Source organism: Nicotiana attenuata, unplaced genomic scaffold (genome assembly GCF_001879085.1).
Source record: "Nicotiana attenuata strain UT unplaced genomic scaffold, NIATTr2, whole genome shotgun sequence".
Taxonomy (NCBI): domain Eukaryota; kingdom Viridiplantae; phylum Streptophyta; class Magnoliopsida; order Solanales; family Solanaceae; genus Nicotiana; species Nicotiana attenuata.
The window spans coordinates 98,922-104,921 of NW_017671269.1; positions in this window are offsets into that span (position 1 = coordinate 98,922).

The window sequence follows — 6,000 nt, forward strand, 5'->3', positions numbered from 1 at the left end:
GAATTCCCTCTCCCGAGTTCAATCCTAGATTCGTAGATAGTATTCAATTGGTGATCAATCAATCAAATAATTAAGCGCAAGATTGAATAAATAAACCAATATGATAAAATAATAAGAACAACTCAAGCTTCAAACTACAATGCTCATGTAGCACCCAAAACTCTAGAACAAATAAACTATGAAACTAAAAGAAGAGAAGAGAAGTAAAACTAGTTAGAAGCCTCCTCCAAGAATGGTGTGTGTTTCCCCACGTGAATTCTCCTCCAAAGTATGTTAGATATCTCTAAAGTGGGGTCCTCCTCTTCAAAAATAGGTTTAGTCTTGCTTTTATATGTGTTGGTAGGTCTAGGGCCGAAATAACCTTGTCCCGGGCGAAATAGGCACATTTCACGTCACCGGCGCCCAGCCCGGCGCCAGGCGCCCTCCATAGCGCCCAAATATTTGTGCATACTGTTTTTGGCGCCACAGGTGGCGCCAGGCGCTGCCTGTGGCGCCCAACTGGCCCTTTTTCCCGGTTTCGTTCGTTTTGGATCAAATCTTGCGCGTTTCGCCCCGTTCAGTTTGGAATATTGAAAAACGTAAAACATGAAAGTTGTAGCCCTTTGAGTTAGCTTTCCAACCATATATTGCGGAGACCAAATGGAGTTCTGAGCGAAAAGTTATATCCATTTTACTAGACAGTGCGCAATATGCCTACTCAATTCTTCGTTCGCTCTAACTATCATCCGTTGACCCCCAAACACGATTCCGGCTTAATTCCCTGAGCTTTTACTCAGACTTCAAAGCTCCAAATCACTTGAATTCATTCCATAACATCTATATAGCTTGGAATCACTCCTACAAGGCATAAAACACACAGTTAGTGCAGGACACTAGCGAATAAAGCTCAAACTCAATCAAAGTGCAGTAAATTTGAGTGTAATAATCGACTAAAATAAGTAATTATAGCCTATCATCACTCTCCAGTACCACCACACACAGTGCTGAGAACCCGTCACACATTGTAGAAACTGAACACACGAATCCAACCCGAAGGGTCATACCTCCACATAACTTCGCTGCAATACGCGACCCCTATCCAAACACCGGTCCACATAGAACACCTCAAGTTACTATGATCAAAATCGACAACCGCGCCCAAGTTGATGTCTAGAACCAAAGCAAATCATCATACCCACGGCGAAACAATTGACATAACATTACACAACCCGAAAGGACACAACCGATACGCCATCCGCCGAGCAATACCCAATACTCTTCCCGCTCGAATTCCACTGAGAGGTCCCAATAAAATCGCACCACATGTGCCAATCAAATCCTAACGCCTCGCATCACGAAAAGATAACTCACCTAGATCTCCCCAGATCACTAATAAGCTCGATAACAATCGAATCAACACATCCCTCAATAATACAACTCGGAGTCAACCAAGCCGACTCGATGTAGAACACACCTCCATATTGGCCTACTAATGAACTCCTTATCAAGGAGTTCCTGAAGCTGCTCCTTTAACTCCTTTAACTCCGGCGGTGCCATACGATACAGTGCCCGACACCAAATCAAAACCGAAATCAACAACCCTGTCCAGCGACATGCCCAGCAGCACGAAACACATCCAGAAAATCCCCCACCACCGGAACTGAATCAATGGTAGGAGTCTCTGCACTGACATCCATCACGAAGTCCAAATAAGAAAGACAACCCTTCCCAGCCATCCGCTGGGTCTTCAAAATGAATCCACCCTACTGGGAACATAATCCGCCGAACCTCGCCACTCAATCCGTGGCATTTCTGGCATAGCCAACATCGTCGTCCTAGCGCAACAGCCCAAAAAAGCACGACACGGAGACAACCAGTCCATACCCAATATCACACCAAAATCTAGCATACTAAGCAACAAGGATCCACTCAGGTCTCCAAACCTCCAATAGTTACCACACAAGACCGATATACGCGGTCCACAACCACGACCTAACCTATTTATGAGGACTCCCAGTCTCCAAATCCATACAGCACGTGAATCACCATATCCGATCCGAACTCCACCATCCGAATCTACAACACACCTCTATTACCCAATCATTCCACGAGAGGTACTCCTATAATTCTTCTGTGCCACCAAGCAAACTCGAATATCAGCAGTCGATCCAACAAGAGAGTGCCACAATACTAATGAAGTATCCTCAACTCAAACACATCGCCCTTTCTAAAATGTATACCCTCATCAAGCCACACCAATCAGTGATCTCATTTATCTAGTCATCGGAAACTGTCCATGCTATCTAAGAATTTGTGACCTTCCTTTCAAAACTGAACTGTGACCTTACACATGAAAATCTCAATCCTACACAACATAACTCATATACCATACCATCCTAGGATAAACATGAGGACTTCATATCCATTCCGAGCCACAAGCAACTACGTACTCAAATAGCCAAGAACCTTCTAGTGATCCCAACTAGAAGAAAATCACTATACATCCCATGCTCCTCACGCTCATAGAAAATATACATCTCTAACCATGGTAGAAACCATCAAGAACTCTCCGAATTCCATTTGCACAAAACTAAACCGTCAGGACCGAATCTTTCTAACTCAACCAAGCTACGCAGGCCAGTAAAACTCGAGAGCATTGCCGCGAAACACCTGCAGAACTCATTACCTCATAAGCATCCAAGGAACTAATCACATCCTTACCATGCCGATCCGGCCTACTACCAAGCTATCCCATCTACCCGAGTTTCCTTCTGATTTACCTTCAACTTGATACTCCTTCTTAATATAACACCACATTTCCTCAACCCAGACTCACCACACGAGACCCAAGCATAACACCACACTGTCTAAGGCTCATATGCCGCTGAATACTCTCTTAAATATTCCCAAAAGCACCACATTCAAAATACCTACCCTGAAGGGACTTCCTGCGAATCCAAAGCCATTACCTTTACCTTCCTGATACTGATATATAGAATCCCATAATGATATAGCAATACCATGAGTCTTGACACCCTCCAATGGAAACCTCAGTTTCTAGCCAAATATACAACTTGGAAATCTCCAATTATTACATGTAAAATCTTGAACCCATTAGAACCATTCTCGAGAGTCATCCACTCTACTCAAACCGCAATTAGACCGATCAAAGGGACCGGACGACCTGTGCTCCAATAGCACTCCAGCACCACAGAGTGTTAACTCACCTTAACGTAACCAAGCAACTTCATGATGCACCGCACATCCTTTACCGATAACAACTCAAGTCATTCTACGATTCTCATACACCCATAAGGCATAACTAACCTTTATTGAAATTTCCTTTATTCGAGCCATCCTCGATCTCAATCTCTGTAAGCAATAACTTATTCACCAGTACGCCTCAAACTAGGACCAACATAGCACATAACCGCACAATCAACTAATCAATAGCAGACTTCCCCACTTGGCTCGAAGCCATAGATCAAAGCACACAATAACTCATAATGAATATACTCTATTACTGCCATAATACCATAGTGAGATCAAACTAAATCCTTGATAAGCTCGTGCAACACAAACCATCTAGTACTTCAAATCTTCTGCAAATCTCGCATTCACCCTCGTACAGTCAAGCCCACTCTCTTAAGCGCCCCAAATTTAAATTGCAACACATATACTTCACTGGTAAAGGAGATCTTCCAACAACAACATAAGGATCACACAAACTTTAGAACACTCCGCAGGAGATGACCCACCTACTTCGCCTTAAACTAACATCTCTTTATACCCTTCCACTGTCATAAACATTATGCAGTCCTTTAATCTTCTTGAGTCTGAACTCATATCACAACGTGAAGTCTACTCCACTTCCCAACTAGGCAACATGAAAAGATCCGTCATAACACCCACAACTCGGGGCTATACATCAAATCACGATGGAAATCAATCACCAAATAGTTCTTGCTACCCCAAAGCAGACCTTTCTCGTCTCATTCAATTCATATGAACCCATCTCGCAGTCACATCACCCTCATCACGTAGCTACCCCATCATCACTTCCCTTAATAGGGACACAACAGAACATATAGATCCAGAAACACGCGCTCGCGCGATCAACAACTCAGGGCTCAAGCTATAGGCAGAATCCGGCCTCAAGTCTTCCAGACTAACCCAACATCAACACACAGAGATCACATCTCGCCCCTCGATCAGGGAATCACAAGCCATCGATGCACATCTGGTACTGAGCGCTCATACGCGCATACGAATGTGTGGAAGGAATTCAAAGAGTTACATTTCAAGCTGAATCAAGGATGCACGATAAGAATCAAGAAGGTGAAATTTCCTAAAGGTTCTGCAGCCTCCCAAGGATAAGTACAGATGTCTCCGTACCGATCCGTGAGGCTCTACTAAACCCGCTCATGACTCGTGAGACCTATGTAACCTAGGCTCTGATACCAACTTGTCACAACCCTAAAACCGACCCGATTGTGATGGCGCCTATCGTGAAACTAGGCCAGCCGACACAACTCCCAAATTAACCATTTATCAATAAAAGTCATTTTCAAGCCTTTAATCAATCAAATGTCTCATAATGTAAGTCTAAATGAACAGTGCAGAATAAATGCACAAGCCCGACATCGGGGTGTCACAAGTCACGAGCATCTACTAAGGTATGAATACAACTAAGAGTCTAAAAATGTACTAAATACAGTCTAAAGAAGACAAGAGGGAGAAAAGAAGTGCTGCGAACGTTGGGCAGCTACCTTGCTAACTCCAATGACTCTGCCACTGAGCAATCAACACCAACTACCGGGTTCAGAAATACCTGAATCTGCACGCGAGGTGTAGGGAGTAATGTGAGTACGCCAACTCAGTAAGTAATAAAAGTAAATGAAAGTTGAGCAGTAAGAAAACATGTAAGCCCCGTCATAATGCTACAACAAATACAGTACATTTCCAAAATAGTACAAAAATCATTTATTTCGTAAATCATACTCAGTTTCAGTAAAAACCCTTTCCTTTTTAAAACATCTTCCAAAAGTTTCAAACAAGTGATAAAAATAGTGAGTACAAATGATAGAAACGTAAATAGCCCCTCGGGCAAACCATGTACCATAAACCGCCCCTCGGGCATAATATCAACAGAACCAGCCCCTCGGGCTACCTCACAATAACTCAAAATTAGCCCCTCGGGCATAACATGAATCAAGAACCGCCCCTCTGGCAACATAGATCAAGAACAACCCCTCGAGCTTCAATATGAAACAACAACAGTCCCTCGGGCTACAACACATCACTCACACTGGGTACCCGCGCTCACTGGGGGTGTACAGACTCCGGGAGGGGCCCCTTACGGCCCAAGCGCAATAACAAGTCATCTCGTGGCATAATCAAGCAGGCTCTCGGCCTCATATCAATCACAAGCCACCTCGTGGCATAATAAATCAGGCCCTCGACCTCTCATATATCACAAATCAGTGCCACATGCTGCGGCGCGCAACCCGATCCCATGATATCCTCACAACACAGGCCCTCGGCCTCACTCAATCAGATCTCATTCAAGCTCCTCGGGCTGACAGTAAACAAGTACTCGGCCCAAATTATTATTTATGAAATCAAAGGAGTGAATAAAACCGAGTTATGAAATAGTAAGAACATAGCATGACTGAGTGTAAACATCAAACCAAAACAGTGAGGAAAAACAATAGTAAAAGCCCCTAAGGGTCCAAACAGTCGGCACAAGGCCCAGACTCGGCATTTAGCCCCAAACACAATAATATTTTCCAAAATATAACAATATCGAATAGTTTTCAAGTAAAATACGCGACTTAATAGTCCTATTGGATGGATCAAGTCACAATCCTCCACGGTGCACGACCCCACTCTCGTCATCTGGCGTGAGCATCACCTCAAAATAGCACAACGATGTGAAATCCGGGGTTTCATACCCTCAGGACAGTATTTACAATCATTACTTACCTCATTCGGTCCAACTCTAGCCCGTGATGCCTTTGC